General features: G+C 39.1%; 2 long non-coding RNA genes and 2 other non-coding genes across 10 annotated transcripts in view; 3 read left to right on the plus strand and 1 right to left on the minus strand.

Moving 5' to 3' along the window:
* The window catches only part of LOC120099382 (uncharacterized), an 81,711-nt gene extending 73,899 nt beyond the window's left edge, over nucleotides 1-7,812 (plus strand). For 5 of the 7 annotated variants that reach the window (XR_005498560.2, XR_005498557.2, XR_005498565.2 and 2 more), the window contains 2 exons: nucleotides 854-6,674; nucleotides 7,234-7,812. This is a non-coding gene — a long non-coding RNA (uncharacterized LOC120099382). The remainder of the gene's footprint in view (nucleotides 1-853; nucleotides 6,675-7,233) is intronic. The other 2 variants (XR_005498563.2, XR_005498566.2) reach the window with 2 other exon arrangements.
* Nucleotides 1-18,495, minus strand: part of LOC120099384 (uncharacterized) — a 40,942-nt gene that overhangs the window by 12,313 nt on the left and 10,134 nt on the right. The window lies entirely within an intron of this gene.
* Nucleotides 6,212-6,314, plus strand: Mir222 (microRNA 222). The gene has a single exon (NR_031935.1). It is a non-coding gene; the product is annotated as a microRNA 222 (primary transcript).
* Nucleotides 6,773-6,881, plus strand: Mir221 (microRNA 221). Its single transcript, NR_031934.1, has one exon. It is a non-coding gene; the product is annotated as a microRNA 221 (primary transcript).

Genomic DNA, 18,495 nt, shown 5'->3' on the forward strand with positions numbered 1-18,495 from the left:
TGTTACTTACCATCAATATAAGCAGCAATTTTATTCCTGTCATTTCCGCTTTCAACATAGTCATGAAGTTGACCACTGTTTCTCTGCACAGGAAGAAAGACTTCCTTCATCTCTTGCCTTCTTCCAAGCTCAGGAATAATCTTTGCTTTCTTGTGGATTCTGGACTCTAATGTTTTCTAACTTTTTAAATTAAGGCCACAAAAGTTACTTCCCCCCTTCTTAAACCTTTCAGATTTTCTCCACTTGCTAATCCTTTAAAGATCCATTCCAGAAGCTGATGTCTCTACTGAGGAATGTCAGAGTGCATATCTTCTCCTACCTATGTTTCTAGTTTTGCTGTGGTGGCTGACATCCCTTGTACTTTGTTGATAATAGTGATCCTTTTTAGTACCCTCTTCTTTTTTATATTGCATATTATTTAGTATAACAATAGATGGTCTCTAGTTGAAAGCAGATCTCTTGATCTTTTTTCTTTAATGTTTCCTTCTCTTGTGTGTGGTGCATAGGCCAGAGGTCTGTTGTCCTTGGGTGCTGTCCACCATTTCTTAAGACCTTGTCTTATTGGAACTCATCAATCAGAGGAGTCTCACTGATCAGCAAGCTCAAGGAATACACCTGTCTTCATCTCTCTCTCTCCATTGCTAGGATTATAACTGAACATCATATCATACCTGTTTTTGTTGTTTGTTTTTCCAACTTTGATTCTGTGGACTGAATTCACATCCTCCTGCTTTTATGACAAGTACTTAGAGACTATCAAATATCTTCCCAGCACTACCTTTCTCAATTGTTAATCTTTAAGTTTTAACTGGCTTGGTGGTATTTCTCTAAGTATTTGTTTTTTGCTTTCCAGAACCGGCCATGCACTGGGAAAATCCTTGCAGGGTCAGTATGAGCACAGCCCAGCCTCTACAACTAAACTGAGGCCAGAAGGAGAATGCTATTGTCAGGATGTGACATGGTCCTTGGCTTGTAATAGATTCATTTTCACTACACGGCAACCAGCCTCAACCACTTTGGCAGCAAATACTTGATTTTAGGTAAGAACTATATACTGCTGTCTTTCTCACTTCTCCAAAGATTATATAAAGCAACCAATATCCCCACTGCCTTTTATGCAATATACTTCAGACCACTAAGTCTTTCTTACCTTTTCCATTTTCTCCTTGTTACACTACTAAAATCCACATTTTTCTTTCCTCTTCCTTTTTGCTGAACATTGCATGTTGTAGCTGACAGCTTTATCAAATAGAGTCTTATGTATAATGATAAACATTTGGCCTTTTATCCTTTTTAAATTATCAGAATTTGGTGCTTCCAAATCTTCACACTCCATCTGTCAGTTTGTCTTTACTTCTTTTCCTTTGTGGTATGAGCATTTGTATAAACTTATTTAAAAATGAATTGCCATACAAGCACAGAACTCTATCAGTTGGTACAGCATAGTTTGGTTTATGGTAGACTTCCATGGTTGTTAGGCACACAGACTATAGTGAAGGTTAAAAGTGCTCGAGTACCCCGTGCCCCACCTCAGGACCCTCTTGTGCTGTTATGTGGATAAAGACATACATAGATACACTCCTGAATAGAGATGTTTGTCTGTTGGGGTTTTTGTGTGTGTGTGTGTTTATGTGTGTGTGTATGTGCACACACATACACATGTTGAAGAAATTATTATAGGTACCCAGAAATTTTATAAGTGATTGCCCTCTGGTTGATTTAGGTGACCACTGTTTACTAGATGCTGCTGATACCTAGAGAATTACCAAGAGTGAGACTTGATAATTACCTCAAAGCACCTGTGTTCTTAACACATTTTTAAACCAGTAGTGTAACAACACTGTAACTTCATTTCTGACCAATACAAACTAAGTAATCACAGTGCCAGCCTCAGAGAAACATCCTTCTCACCATCAAGGAGGCCTAGAACTGGGCCTTCCACAGCTGGAGGAGCTGCATAGGCACCACACAGAAGGCCTGTCACTTACTTTCTTTTTATCTTGTCTGAGCTGGGTAGAACTTTTCTGGGAAGAGTTACAGAACTAAAAATTCAGTACCCTCAAAATACTGGATGGCATAAGGAGTCAGACAGTGGCAAAAATCCAGAAACTCTGTGGTTAATACGACGTATACATGAGACCTATAGCGTATGATGTTGATGTCTTCAGAAAAGTGCACATGGCTCAGAAGACTAAATCTGTAAAGACCAGCAATAGATTATGATTGAAAAAAACCCAAGCCATTGGTTTTTTGAGGAGCTGACTATATTTTTCTATTATTTACAGGTTCAGAAAACGATCATTTGATATCCTTATTTTCTTACCATTAATGGGATGCACGTAATTTTATTTCCCTCTTTTAAGGACAGGGGTTCTTCACTCCTTTGCACACTGCTGACATGAATCTAGAAACTGTCGTACATATTTCTTCCAGAAAGGAGGGAGAGGGGAGGAAGGGAGAAAAATGTATTTAAGGCAGTTGATTTCTAGAATTTGTCCACAAAAGACTGTCTGTCACTCAGGTTAAAGCTATCCTGTTTTTCTCTCCATGTATTTAGTAAGCAAAGGACTTATGCTCTCATCCAGTAATTATTTTAAAAATGATTTTTTTCATTGAGAAGGATTAAAGGCATGTATCTAATTGCTAAATATTATTTTCTAAAACTAGTCTGAGTCTGTCTTTATTAGCTGGAAGAAGTTTCACCTTCAGAAGCATATTTTAGGATCTTGTGCCAACTTGATTCCTTCCCAGACCTGTTCAGACTAGACTTATTTGGCAGAAAATGTCTTTTTAAAAGTGTCTTAAACAGGAATGTCCCAGAAAATGTTCACCTCAAACTTCAAGTTGACTTGTAGAACAATTTACTAAATAGAGAGTCGTGAGGATCAAGTGACCATCAGCTGGTATAAATGTTTTTGGTCAATATAGTCACAGGACCTCAGGTATGCAAGAGTTAGACAGCCTGCCACCATGTGCCTGGTTATAGTGATAGCCTGATTCAAGTGCTCTAACATAATGCAGAAGGAATCCAAGTTCACAGGAATGTACTTTAATTAGATACCTGTATTTAAAAGGTTTGTTTCTCTTCCAGCATAATTTAACTCTGTGTGTATAAGAATGCATTACTTTGCTCATCTATACTTACTGTTAATTAGACTTTTTACTTTTTATTCTTCGCCATTTGAGAGGCACGTGTGTGTGGTTTTTTTTAACAGCTTTATTGAAGTATGATAAACAAAGAACAGTGCATAGTTCAGGTGGACAGTTTGATGAGTTTGGATACATGTAAACATCTGTGATGATGTCATAATTCCAATCACTCATGATCAAGGTAATCACTGACTTAGTACCTCCCAAAGTTTTTCTCCCCCTCTCCCCACTCTACCTCCATGCACATATTTACATTTTAAAAGAATATTTAACATGAATCCCACCTAGTGGGAGATATTTTATTTAAATTAACGCTGACTTTGTTAAAATTATGGACTAGCTTGTGCTCTTTCAGACCCATAAATGTGTTTGTGACAGAAGTTGCCTGCATTCTTTAGTTAATGGAAGGCTACTAGCAAATAAATCAAAGACCCATTCATTCACACACTTCAGAGCCACTTAAAATACGAAGCTGAAAGCTATATGTATGCAGAGGACCAGATATGTACCCACATAGGCTTGCTACACAGGTGCTTGTAACTTCAATCTCTGTAAACTCCTATGAGCCTTGAATAATTGATTGAGAGGGCCTTATTCTCCTGGTATCTTCCATCTCATCTGTCTCTTACACATTTTCTGCCTCCTCTTCTGCAGGCTTCTCTGAGCTCCAAGAGAAGGAATTAGTAGAGGCAGCCCACTTAGAACTGTCCAAGGTCTCTCTCCCTCAGCAATGTCTGCCTGTGGATCTTTGCATTTGCTTCTATCTACAGCAGGAAGAAGTGATGCCGATAATGACTCAATAAGAAAGGCACTGATCTAGGAGTATAGCAGAATGTCATCAGGAATCATTTTGTCACAATTTTTTTTCATCTTTTTTGAACCAGTAGGTTTTGGTTTTATCCTAGGTCTTTGGGCTATCTAAATCTCTGGTTCTGGTCACTCAAGCAGTGTTGGGTTTGTGTTCCATCTTGTGGAGTAAGCCTGAAGTCAAATCAAACATTGGTTGGTTACTCCCACAAAGTGTGTGCCACCACTGCCCTAGCATATTTTGTGACAGGACAGATTGCAGATCAAAGGTGTTGTGGCTGGGTTGATATCTATGTTTTTTGTTGTTGTTGTTTGTTTGTTTGTTTTTGGTAGCCTACAGAATAATGTTCCATGTCTCGGTCATTAGAATATGTGAATGATGGTTCTATGTAGGTACCAGTTTTACCTCTCCATGCTCAATGAGTTGTATGGGTATTGTGTTCAGCAGTGGGACCTTGTCATCTGTTTGTGAGCAACCTATATTCTTGGCAAAAGCCTGGATTGTTTTCTATGAGGATTGTGTTTTCATGTGACCACTTTGACCAACAACTCAATTGGATGTAATCTGCTCCTAGTACTAAAAGCTTTGTTTGGTGTCAAGAGATGATCACTTGGGATGTCATCTCCCCCTTTATTTGGAAACTCCACTTGGATTGCCATATCACCCCTCAAATGCTCCTCAGTTCAAACTGTTTTTCTCCCCATATTTTGTCCCTTAACCTTGCATCTCCTTTCTCTCTCCACCTGATCCTCCTATTCCTGCTCCCCCACACCTACCTGCAGACCATCCATTGAATCTATTCTGTTTTCCCCTCCTAGAAAGATCCATATGTCCCCACTAAACCCTTCCACCATACCTAACCACTATGGGTCTACAGACTGTAGCTAAGATGGACTAAGGTTTATAAATGACCATCTATTTAACTGTGGCATCAGAACTGACCAAACTAAACTCATGTCTCACTTGGTGAGCTTGAACTATAAAGAATGATAAAGGCATAGTTATAGAGTGTTTCAAGATATGCATTTGTGTGCTCCACAAATGCTTTATTTTATAGTGAGGATAAGAGCTTGCCAAACCTGGCCAAATGCTCTATTTCCTTCTTACATCACTATGCATATTTTGTAAAAAGAGAATGTTAAAATATAGGTAAGGTTAGTTTATAACTGCCAAAGAGGGGGAGCAACCAAACAAAAGCTTACTTCCTTTTTTAGTCCCACTTCTGTCCTCCCTCAAAGAGCCAAGCAAACTATGATTACCACAAAGTTGCTTGTGTTTCCTTACTACTAACAACTTTGTTCTGGGCCACTTTTCTTTGTAATCTGCATATAATTTAGTATCACTGTATGGTTCATGTACAAGTCCATTGAGCTTGAACTGTTTGAAAATTGTGAGCCTTTCCAAGTTTTCTTCCTGATGATAATCCTCTTAAATTTTTCTGGGTGAGTGTTGCAGAATTTTAAACCAAAAGAAGGCAGAACTCTAAGGTATGTGTGCTTGGAGCAAAGTCATACGATTATATTAGAAAATGAACCCAAATGTAAGGGGGAAAGCCATTGTCTGTGTTGGTGAAATGTTCAGATATAATTCCTTATTTCAAAGTATTGGATATTTTCCTGCCTTCGTTTTTGACACCTGCCTTGTTCACTCCCCTAGGGTCCTTTCTCTCCACCAATTCTTGAAAACTGCGTGAATATCAGGCCTTTAGTTGCACACTCCTCAACTACCTTCAAAACGGTATCATTACACTCAACTCTTTATTATACTATGGAATGACTCATGTCTGCTGGATTAATTGCTTGTTTTCCCTACCCTCCTTATAATCTCTTGATTCTCAGTTCTAAGAGTCAGAGGACTTTGCTCAGTGTTGTATCCTCCAGCCTTGGACTAAGATACAGAAAAGTGTCTCCATTAGTATTATTAAGTATTTCTAGGAAAAATGAGTAACTTGATCAAGGGAGCTTACCTCGCCAGTGATTTAGGCCTGTATTGTTTTGTAGGGGGGACAACTTAGAACTGACAAATTAATGAAGTGCTACTTTGAATAGTTTTGTAAAGGTTAACCTTTAATAATTTTCTGTGTTTTAGACATTTAGTAAGTGAATCTAAAGTTAAGATGTACTTATGTCTAGAACTCAAGGAAAATATGCAACTGAAAACTCTCAGTATTGTTTCATTATTTTCTGTAATTGATATGTTTTCTTTTCATTCCAGAGTCTCTCCACAGAAGGCCACAAATTGTCTAGCTCTCAAAAGGATTAGGGTGCCCTCAGTGGCTCAGTAGCCAGTGTAGATCCTGTCTTTGGTAATCAGCAGCTACATCTGGCTACTGGGTCTCTGATGGCATCATCTAGCTTCAGCTGTGGTACCCATAACAACGTTATTGAAATGATAGCTTTATCTAGAGCAACACACACATGCACTGATAGGCACACACACAGTTTTCAGTTCTAATCTTCCAGTCGATTTTGGAAGTCATTCAGAGTTTGAAGAATGATGAGGATATTTGGGCCATTGATTGGTTTTCCTTCTTGTCCTCCTCTTTCCTCCCGTGAATATATCATTTTCTCTTTAGCTCTCTATGTATCATCTTCCTAAATGATATCTATCATTTCCTTATCTGTACTTCCATACATCTCTTGACCATTACAGGTCATTTTAAAATAGCATGATGAATGATCACCAATAGAATTATTTGAGGAAATTTCACCTATTGGTAAGTCGCCACAATTGTGACTTTTGTTTTCTTTTCTTTATGGGAAATAAGACACAAACCAACTTTGACTTGTTCATCTGTGTGGATAGTTTGCAGGCTGAATATCCAGGTCTGGGGCATGAACCTGGCATACAATGTAGATTTCTGTGTTTGTTAGGCAACAGCTACATTGTCTGCTGGGTTTCAGGCTACCTGGAAGCATTTCTCCATTGGCCCTCTTATCAATGTTTTAACTCTAATATTTGTGAGTCAGATCTTCTGGGAGCTATAAATGGGTGTGACATATCTTATCGGAAAGAACAAAAGAAGAACCTCTATGAAGCTGATCACCTTAGCAATTAATGGTCTCACTGTGATTTCATCTAAAACAGTCTCACATGCCAGACTTGTCAACTGAAGAAACAGAAGAGAAGATGTAATGTCATCCTTTCTCTTCTTGCCTCAACTTTCAAAGATGGGAATATTATTATAAAATGCATTCTTTTGCTATTTGTCATTGCTGACAGAAAGTAAAGCATCTTAGCATCCCTCCTAACTTTGGTTTCTCTTCCACCTGCAGGACCCTGGTCTGTTTCTGTTCTTCCTCCATCATTGTCCCACGATATATATGAAGAACTCTCCAGTCTCCATAGATTCTGAACATTTTATTATGTTGCAACAACTCACTACACTGTTTGCTCCCTGAAAGCATACTCTAGAATTTAATGGACTGTCCACTACCACTGACAATTGCCTAGGAAAACATAGGAGCAGCTATCTGATGAAATAACAAGGAGCTTACATATAAAGAATTCAAGAATGACTTTCCATGATGAGAAGAAGGAAATGGAAATTGCTTCTAAAACACAGATTTTATAATGTGGGTTATCTACTCTTTTGATAAATAAATGGAAACATAGAAATAATTTTAGAAAGTAGCAATGCAGTATAAAAATTTATTAATTGTTATGTTATATAAACTAGAGACTTTCATGAAGAATTTAAGTGTTTTACATTGTGACTTAACAAATAAAAAAGGAGAAAAGGAGTACAAGTAATGCAAAGATCAATGCTTGTATATAATTAATTGTTTAGTGAGTTTTTGTCACCTTGTGCTGAATTTAATGAAAATAAAGCAAATGACTTATAATTTTTAAAAGATTGTACTATCTGTTCTGGTTTTGTTTCCTACCAGTTCATTCCATCCCCTATCTTGTGCCCAAGCCACTGATAAAAAGGCCCCTATAGTTCATGTTTTTGACAACCCCTTAAGTGTGGGAGATGGCTCTATACATCATGGGTATATTTAATTAAACTCATAGCTATCAGGAGGACAGTATTTTCTTTCTTTAATTTCTAGATATACCCAAGGTTTCATTTCCTTCTCCGCAGTGACACAATGCATGATGGATCCCTAAAGCATGTCCAAATATAGTGATATAACAAGAAATACATACTCAGACTTTGTGTCCAGTCCCCAAGTCCCTTGTACTTTCCTGAGTGGTAGGGATGTAAGAGCATCTTTTGTTGCATTTAGTTTATCCCTGATACAAGAACATCCAAGAACACTAGAGTCTAGAATACTGAGTCAATCTTTTTGTATGCTAACAAATGATTGGCAAGGGGGTGGAGGGGTAGCTAGCTTTCAGAGGGTGGCTAGATGCCAAAACCACCAAGATATGGTTAGTGGGTTGGAGCTTCATGACCTCCGTCCTTCAGACTAAGTAGGTGACATTATATTCCATATTTGTAGTATTAGGTATGTAACCCAGACATGCTACCATAGTACAATGATCAATTATTATAATCTCACAGTGCAGTAATCATTTTTGGTCCAGTTTTTGTACAACTGAAACAAAATATCTGAGACTTGGCAATTATTGAACAAAAATTATTTCTAATAACCCTGAGGATAAGTCCAAATTTAAGACATTGATGTACATTGTCTAATAGCCACTTTCCTGGTGTTTACTCATGTGGTAAAGGGGCATAAGTGAGTTGAACACTTGTTTTTACATAAAGAATTCTATCCATCAAACCCTAATCACATCTAGTCTATAAGCGTGGAGTGCTTGCAACATAGTCCACCTTCAGCCTACATAAGTATTTCACATTCAGTTTCAACAGGAATATTTTTTCATCTTTATTAACGTGAGTACTTCTTATTTACATGTCAATTGTTATTCCCTTTCCCAGTTTCCAGGCCAACATCCCCCTAACCTCTCCCACTCCCCTTCTGTATGGGTGTTCCCCTCCCCACAACAATCACATTCACTCGGGATTCAGTCTTGGCAGGACCAGGGGCTTCCCCTTCCACTGGTGCTCTTACTAAGCTATTCATTGCTATGTATGCAGTTGGAGTCCAGGGTCAGTCCATGTATAGTCTTTGGGTGGTGGCTTAGTCCCTGGAAGCTCTGGTTGGTTGGCATTCAACAGGAATATTTTAAGGGTACATATTTACTCTTCTGGTCACATCCTCCATTCATGTTCCTTTTACTTGTGAAATACACTTAATTTGCCTCAGTAGCTTCTGAAATCTTGTTCCAACAAATCTAATTAAGTTCTTTAAAGCCTTACTTATTACTGTTACACTTCGATCACAATTTCAACATGAATGGGAGAGGTACATTCAGATAACAGCAATCATTAGTGCCTGATTAACTATAAATATAATGGGATGCCCTATAACTATGAGGTTCAGAACTCCTCCAGTTTACTAAATGGATATGGTACTGAGCATGTAGCCTAGTGTAGCAATGAAAGCCAGGTATCTTCCAACACATCTTAACACATTCGTGACTTCAGTGGACTTTTCTTCACTAGATCCCTTAAGATAAATTAGTAATGGTAAGTAAACTTCCCTGGGTTCTGTGTAACAACTTCCCCAGCATGAGGGGTTCAGGGAACTCCTTATACATACATATATGGACAGGTAAGCCTAAATGGCAACAAGCAATTGGCATTTGAAGTAGGACTTATTGTGAGATTGAGCTCTTCTACAGTATGAAGGTATCAAAAGTGAAATCAGTTGTAGACACCCAGTTGATGTCATGAAACTCCTCGACATTTGGAACATTTATCAAAATGGCATGAGTGAAAAGAGGACTGAAGGATAGAAATGATCAGGAACTCCTCATTTTCTCCTAACTTTCCTCCTTGTCTCTCTGAGACACCTGGGAAAATAGACCAATGTTTATTAATGCTTTTATCTAGAAGTGAGAAGCACAGCAACCTGAAGACAGATAGATACACACACACATGCACGCGCGCGCGCGCACACACACACACACACACGCACACACACACACACACACACACACACACATATATATATATATATGTATATATATATAATTGTAAAATATAATACGAAATAGATGGAAAGTGCTAGCAGGAACCTAAAATGGCACACCTTTTTAAAGTGGTGACTTTTAAATAAGTTTAGTGGTCACCACTTATACTTATTATGCCCTAAAGAATTTAAAGCAAAGTCAAACACATGTATGCATACCCTTACAGTGCTGTTAGTATTTATATTACCAAGTGATGGCAACAACCCCAGTGTCCATCGACTGAAATATCATTTAATCATAGAAGAAAGCATAAGGTAGGTCTGATAAAAGTAGGGAATGGGGACAAGAGGATGAGAAGTTCAAGGGCTTCCTGGGCTACATGAGACTCCCACGTTAGAAAACAAAATGAACAGAAATTTAGACTACAGTATAATTGAACTTCAAAAAGAAGCCACACACTGTACAATTCTGTTGACAAGAAATGACCATACTAGGTAACTGTTTGGCACATAGGAACTGGAGACAGAAGGGAGTAAGGGAAGCTGCTTGTTGAAATGATGGAAACTTTATGTAATTCATGGTCTGGTGATGGTTATAAAACTTTGTGAATATCCTGACACCTCTTTCACTCTGTCTCTCTGTCTCTGTCTGTCTCTGTGTCTCTCTGTCTCTGCTAGGGAATTAGACACTTAGAGCTGGTGAGATTCATAGTTTGTTAATTATACCAAAACTTTTAGAATGGATAGTTCCTATATGTTCTGAATCCTCCAGATGTCAATATCCTGTGTACATTATAGAAAGCAAACCTGGAGATGCTATACCTTGTCTATATTCATGTCATTTGTCCTGCTTGTCCTGTTTCCATTTTAAAATCTTATCTGTAGTTCCACTGCTAGTTTCCACATCTCTAGTCTTGAACCTAGAAGAGGTTCTCATCCTTCTTTTGTCTGTCATGGCTGACATTTTGAAAGAATAAAGGACAGTTATGTCACAGAGTACCCCATTTTCCATTACTCAGGACTCCTTAGCTTTGGGTTACACATTTGGCAGTACCACAGAAGCTATGCCCTTAAGTGCATTATATCTGCAGATACATTTATATGAATGTGTCCAACCAGGGGTGGTAACCTTGACCATTTGCTTAAAATGATGTCTGCCTGATACTGGCTTCATACATCATAACCTTCCTTTCTCATTCCCTTTTGTGGTAGTCCTGGGAGTTGAGCTAAGTCCTCATATGCTAGGCAAGCACTCTACTACTAGTTATATCCTTAGCCCTTTAGTATTACTATTTTGCTGTTCTGGATAGAACTAAGAGTCTTATGACCTACTACATGTGCAGTAATAGCTTTATTTCTGAATTACACACAGTGCACTAATTTTTTTCTTTTCTTTACCACTCTGTATTTCTATTTCCTTCACTCTTCCAAATGTGTATCATTCAGTTTCTGAGTGTTCTTAAAAAATGTACCTTATTTTGTCCAGATAGAGTTGTACTGTGTTAGATCGTTCTCATTCTTTCTTAACTTTTTAAAAAGTAAGCACTGTTTATATGTTTCTTCACATTGCTTCAAATTCTGTGTTGGAGTCCATGGAGTGCTGCTACCACATTCTACCCATGCCATTCCCAAGGACAGAAACTAAACCTCATTTATTGTAACACAAACAGCAATACAGTAAACATTCAAACACGTGACTCTGTATAGGAAATGGTTTTGAGTTAACATAATGAGGAATGGAGTTGTTGGATTACTAGATTTTCCTGCCTCTTCATGGCCCTTCCTATTATGGCCTGTATAGTTTGTGTCCAAACACCAGTAAAGCTTCCAGTGACTGATACATAATGATACTGTTTAAAACTCAACCTTTATGAGTACTCCCAAATAACTGCCACCCTGAGTTCTAGAATTAAGACTATTAGTGAAGTTTCTGGAAATAGAATTTCATAATCTTTTTGTTGAACTTATTTTGCTGGAATATATTTGTGAAATGGGCACATTTGTAGAGGCCTATCATCTTAGCTACTTGAGAAAGTGAGGCAGGAAGATTGCAAGTTGAAGGCCGGTCTGGGGGCCTTAGTCCCAAAACTAAAGGTAAGGGCTAGTGATTTAGCTCAATTTGTAGAGTACTTGTCTACCATACACAAAAGCTTGGGTTGTACCCCTAGAACTGCATAAAACTAGACATGACAGCTCACTCTTGTAATCCTAGAACTAAAGAAATTGAGGCAGGAGGACCAAAAAGTTGAAGGTCTTATGCTAAGTAAGCTTCTGAGGTTGAAAAGTAAGTAACTATTAACCTAGGGATCCATCCCATCTGCAGACACCAAACCGAGACACTATTTCTGATGCCAAGAAGTGTTTGCTGACAGGAGCCTGTTATAACTGTCCCCTGTAAGGCTATGCCAGAGCCTGACCAGTACAGATTCAGGTGCTCGGATGCTTGCAGCCAACCATGGGAATGAGCACCTGGACCCCAACATAGGAGTTAGGGGAAGGACTGAAGGAGCTGAAGGGGCTTGCAACCCCATAGGAAGAACAACAATATCAACCAACCAGACGCTTGCTCCCACCCCCACCCCACAAGCTCCCAGGGACTAAACCAGCAACCAAAGAGTACACATGGAGGGACCCAGGGCTCCAGCTGTATATGTTGCAGAGGATTTACTTATCTGGCATCAATAGAGGGGAGGTCTTTTGTCTGGGAGGCTCAATGCTCGAGCATAGGGAAATGCTAGGGCAGTGAGGTGGGAGTGGGTGGGTGGATGGATGGTCGAGCACCCTCAAAGGAGCAGGGGGTGAGGGACGATGGGATAGGGGGTTTGTGGAGGAGAAACTTGGAATGGGAATGACATTTGAAATGTAAATAAATAAAATAATCAATAAAAATAGCTTTGGAAATGAAAGAAAATTTCTTCCTACATGGACAAGGTCCCAAGAAGCCCCACCCCTCCCTGAGAGACTGCTGATTATTAATGGTTGTTCAGTGAGGGGAATTATTTTATTTAGTGATGTAGGTACAGATTAGTTTGCTATATGCCAAGAAATAACCTCAGGCAAACAACTCTAATTAAATCGATGTGTCATACAAAAATAAGATAAAGTAAGTAGGAGGGGGACTTACTAAGAAGAAAAATTTAAGTAAGAGAGCAGGAAGATGAGAGAGGAGATTAAGGGGTATAAACACCTAAAATTCATTATATACATGTATGCAACTGTCAATAAAAAATGAGAGGAAAAATCAATTACTGATCATCCTTGATTATCAATGATTAGCTTGAACTTCATGACAGTGTTATAAATAAATAAATAAATAAATAAATAAATAAATAAATAAATAAGGGAGAAAATGTAAAGAAGGTTGTAGATGGAAATCAGTGGCCAAGCATGTGCCTAGCATGCTCAAGGCCCTGAATTTAATCCCCAAATACCATAAAAAATAGTTTTAATTTAGAGGTATCTGTGAGGTTTATTCATATTATGTGTAGGTGTAGCTTCCTCATTTTCATGCTGTCATTTTAATCCATAGCACTAAACTTTTATTATCTTTTTGTAAGTGCTGTACATGAATGCATCACACACAGACTAGGCAACTCTCTATCACTGAGCTACATCCACACCCCCATGTTAGGAAGCTTATGTTCTCAGTCATATGCTTTCTTCTTTTCTCTTTCTTTCTTTGCTTCTTTGTCTCTTTGTTTCTTTGTTTCCTTCTCTCTCTCTCTCTCTCTCTCTCTCTCTCTCTCTCTCTCTTTCTATCTTTCTTTCCTTCCTTCCTTCTTTCCTTCCTTCCCTTCCTCTTCCTCCTCCTTCTTCCTCTTCCTCCTTCCTCCTCCTCCTCTTTTTCTCCTCCTCCTTCTTCTTCTCCTCCCTCTCCCTCTGCCTCTCCCTCTCCCTCTCTCTCTCTCTCCCACTCTCCCTCTGTCTCTGCCTCTGCTTCTGCCCTCTGCCTCTGCCCTCTGCCTATTCCTCTCCCTCTGCCTTCTCCTTCTCTCCCTCTGCCTCCTCCTCTTCTTCTTCAGTAACCTTGATACAAATATGATTGTGTTGATACTCAATGGCATGTGTGCACTCATTGTGTTGTATTACACCTAGAGGAAGAATTGTTAGTTTATAGACTATGGAGAAATTAGCCTTAGTATATAATTCCAAACAGTTTTATCATGGTGATAGTTCTATTTCATACTCCCAGAGGCTTTGTGTGTTCCTATTGCTACATATCCTCATCAGCACTTAATATGGCAAATATTTTAATTTTAGCCACTTTGCTAAATGTAGTGGTATTTTACAGTATATTTAATTTGAGTTCTTTCAATATGTGTATTGACCATTTAAATATCCACTTTGGTGATTTGTTTGTTCAATTCTTGTTCATTTTTTATATTGGGTAAAGTTTTTATGTAGGTATTTTGTACATAAATTCTCTAAATATAAACTTTTTGATATTTTATTGCAAATATCTTTATGAGTTTTTATTTTTCTAAATAGTTTCAATTACCAGATATTTTTTCATTCAAATTTAATCTGTTCAATTAACTCTTTATTAATAAATACTAATTTAGCATGTGTCCTACTAAAATCTCTCCCTACTTCAAAAGTTATATTATGTTTAAATGTAGAATGTTCTTGGAACTGACTTTTTAATTGGTTGTTAGGCATGGAATTCAATGTAGAAATTTAATTTAACATTTTATCCAGTATTGTCAAAAAGATTTTACCTACCACTGTGTACTACAACTTCCTTAATGAATCTGATGCTTTTAGCTGTTTATATAAATTTCTTAGGTAGCTATTCTATCCTTCTGATCTATTTGATTTTCTTATGTGAATACCACATTGTATTTATTACTAGGTCTACAAAAGGTTTTTTTTTTCAATTCTTATTTTTATTGGGTAATTTTTATTTACATTTCAAATGTTATTCCCTTTCCTGGTTTCTCGTCCTTATGTTTCCTATTCCATCCTCCTCCCCCCTCTTCTATGAGGATGTTCCCCCTTCCCGAACACCCCCTTCCCGCCTCCCCGCCCTGATATTCCATTACAATGGGGGGCCAGCCTTGGCAGGACCAAGGGCTTCTCCTCCCATTGGTGACCAACAAGGCCATGCTCTGCTACATATGAAGCTGGAGCAATGGGTCTGTACGTATGTACACTCTGGATGGTGGTTTGGTCTCTGGGAGGTCTGCTTGGTTGATATTATTGTTCTTATGGGGTTGCAAGCCCCTTCAGCTCCTTCAGTCCTTTCTCTAATTCATCCAATGGGAGTCCCATTCTCAGTTCAGTGGTTTGCTGTTAGCATTTGCCTCTGTATTTGTCACGCTCTGGCTATGCCTCTCAGGAGACAACTAAACCAGGTTCCTGTCAGCATGCACTTCTTGGCATCAGGAATATTGTCTGAGTTTGGTGGCTGTATGTATATGGGCTAGATCCCCAGATGGAACAGTCTCTGGATGGCCTTTCCTTCAGTCTCTGCTCCAAACTTTGTCTCCCTATCTCCTACTATGAATACTTTTGTTCCCCCTTTTAAGAAGGACTGCACTTTGGTCACCCTTCTTGAGCTTCAGGTGGTGTGTGAATTGAATCTTGGGTAATTCAAACTTTTGGGCTAATGTCCACTTACCAGTGAGTACATACCATGTGTGTTTTTTCAAATTGGGTTACCTCACTCAGGATATTTTCTAGTTTTATTCATTTGCCTATAAATTTCATGAAGACATGGTTTTTGATATGTGAGTAGCATTCCACTGTGTAGATGTACCACATTTTCTGTATCCATTCCTCTATTGAAGAGCATCTGGGTTCTTTCCAGCTTCTGGCTATTGTAAATAAGGATGCTATGAATATAGTGGAGCACGTGTCTTTGTTATATGTTGGAGCATCATTTGGGTATATGCCCAAGAGAGGTATAGCTGGATCCTCAGGCAGTTCAATGTCCAATTTTCTGAGGAACTTCCAGACTGATTTCCAGAATGGTTTTACCAGTCTGCAATCCCACCAACAATGGAGGAGTGTTCTTCTTTCTCCACATCCAGGCCAGCATCTGCTGTCACCTGAGTTTTTGATCTTAGCCATTCTGACTTGTGTGAGGTGGAATTGCAGGGTTGTTTTGATTTGCATTTCCCTGATGTCTATGGATGTTGAACATTTCTTTAGGTACTTCTCAACCATTCATTTTCATTAAATTCTAAAAAGTCTTTAATTTTTTTTATTTCTTTCTTGACCAAGTTATCATTGAGTAGAGTGTTGCTCCTGGGTTTGTGTGTCCTAAAGCCTCCAGGTGGGTCGCTTAGAGTAGAATTGGTCTTACTCTCCGTTCTGTAGGCACTCCAGGTGAATGGCTTTCAGTTCTGGGCTCAGGCAGAAACCGGAAGTGTCCTGCCCTGTCTGTTCCTAGGTTCCTGCATCCAGAGTGCACTAGGCAGATTCTTCTTGGGGCAGGAATGTGAGCAGAAGTGGTGGTTTCTTCTGAGCTCTCAGGATTGTCCTCACTTCTGAAAGTCCAGCTCTACCCTCCCTTTGGATTTGGGTACAGAGAACTATGGTAGCAGTGCAGCTCCGGGCACAGCCAGAAAATGGAAGTGTCCTGTCCCAGATGACTTCTGCCTTTGTGTGTCCTGAGGCCATCAGGTGGGCCAATTGGAGCAGAAGAGTTGGTCTTACCTCTGCTCTCTGGTGTGTTGGTACTTCTGGCGCCTGACTTTTGGCTCTTGGTGCAGGCAGAAACCATAAGAGTCATGCCCCTGACTGCTCCTAGGTTCCTGTGCTCAGAGGACACAGAGGGCATTAGGCATGTTCCTCTTGTGTCAGGATTGTGGGCAGAAGTAGTTGTCTCCTCTGAGCTCTCAGGATTGCCTTCACTTCTAGGAGACCAGTTCTCTGCCCCCTGGGATTTGGGTGCAGGGAGCTGTGGGACTGGTTCAGTTCAGTTCCGTGTGCAGGCAGAAACCAGAAGATTCTTGCTGCTGACTGCTCCTATGTTCCTGTATCTAGAGGGCATCAGGCAGGCTCCTCTTGGGCCAGGAATGTGAGGAGAAGGGGTGGTCTCCCGTGAGCTCTCAGGATTTTTTTGCACTTCTGCGAGTCCAGCTCTCTCCCCCATGGGATTTGGGTACAGAGAGCTGTTAGGAGCGGTTCAGCTCTGGGCACAGCCAGAAACTAGAAGTGTCCTGTCCCAGATGACTTCTGCCTTTGTGTGTCCTAGGCCACCAGGCGGGTCGCTTGGAGCAGAAGAGTTGGTCTTACTTCTGCTCCCAGGTGTGTTGGCGCTCCTGGCGACTGGCTTTCAGAACTACAGAAGGTTTGACAGCTACTCTACAATCAATGTCCGAAATCAATATTGTCTGACATTGCTTCAAATATTCTAGGCTCTTTGCACCTGTACTACAAATTTTAGACTCTATTGTCAATTTTGATGAGAAAGTTGGGATTTTCATTTGAATTTCAGTAATCTGAGGAAAATTGGTATTCAGTTTTATCAGACCCCTGTTATGCTATTAGGATCTCTCTATTGGTGTAATCTCATTCTCTCTCTCTCTCTCTCTCTCTCTCTCTCTCTCTCTCTCTCTCTCTCTCTCTCTCCCTCCCTCCTTCCCTCCCTCCTTCTTCAGTTTTCTGTATAGAGTTTTACACCTCACTAATTAGATTAAATTTTAGGTATCTGATTTTTGTGATGCGGCTATAAAAGGTATTTACTTAAAATTTCACTTCTGTGAAATTTTCTGGTCTATGATAATGCTGGGGCCAGGGTTAGCTATAAATCACTGTTGATAAATTTACTTGGAAAATGAACTACAGCTTTTCTACAAACACAAATATAAGTTTTATTTCTTCTGTTCTAGTTATGTTTATGTACTTTCCTAATGGCACTGATTTGCCCATGTAGTACAATATTAAATGTATGAATGTCCGGAAGATTGGGCATCAGTCTCCAAGGGATATCCACATTTCACTAATGGGATGTTTGCTCTAGGGTTTCCATGAAACAGAATTTTCAGTGTCACTTGTCTGTCTTCTGAGGCTGATAACATTTACTATGAATCAATAATTTTGTTTGATGCTTTTTCTGCATTGTTGAAATAACCATTTGCTTTGGGCTTCTTTGTTTTGTTAATATAGTGAATTAAATTGATTTTTTAAGAGAATCAAATTTACTGAGATTTATTTTGCACATATTAAAGTATAGCCATTTAAAGAATATTATTTTAAAGATTGATAAACAGTCATCGCAATCAATATACAAAGCATCATCCTGTACCAGGTACCGAAGTTAAATCAGGAACAGATAAACCAGTTAAACAAACCCATAACTCCTAAGGAAATAGAAACAGTCATTAAAGGTCTCCCAACCAAAAGAGCCCAGGTCCAGAAGTGTTCAGTGCAGAATTTTATCAGACCTTCATAGAAGACCTCATACCAATACTATCCAAATCATTCCACAAAATTGAAACAGATGGAGCACTATCAAATTCCTTCTATGAAGCCACAATTACTCTTATACCTAAACCAAACAGAGACCCAACTAAGAAAGAGAACTTCAGACCAATTTCCCTT

This window comes from Rattus norvegicus, chromosome X, assembly GCF_036323735.1.
Source record: "Rattus norvegicus strain BN/NHsdMcwi chromosome X, GRCr8, whole genome shotgun sequence".
NCBI lineage: Eukaryota > Metazoa > Chordata > Mammalia > Rodentia > Muridae > Rattus > Rattus norvegicus.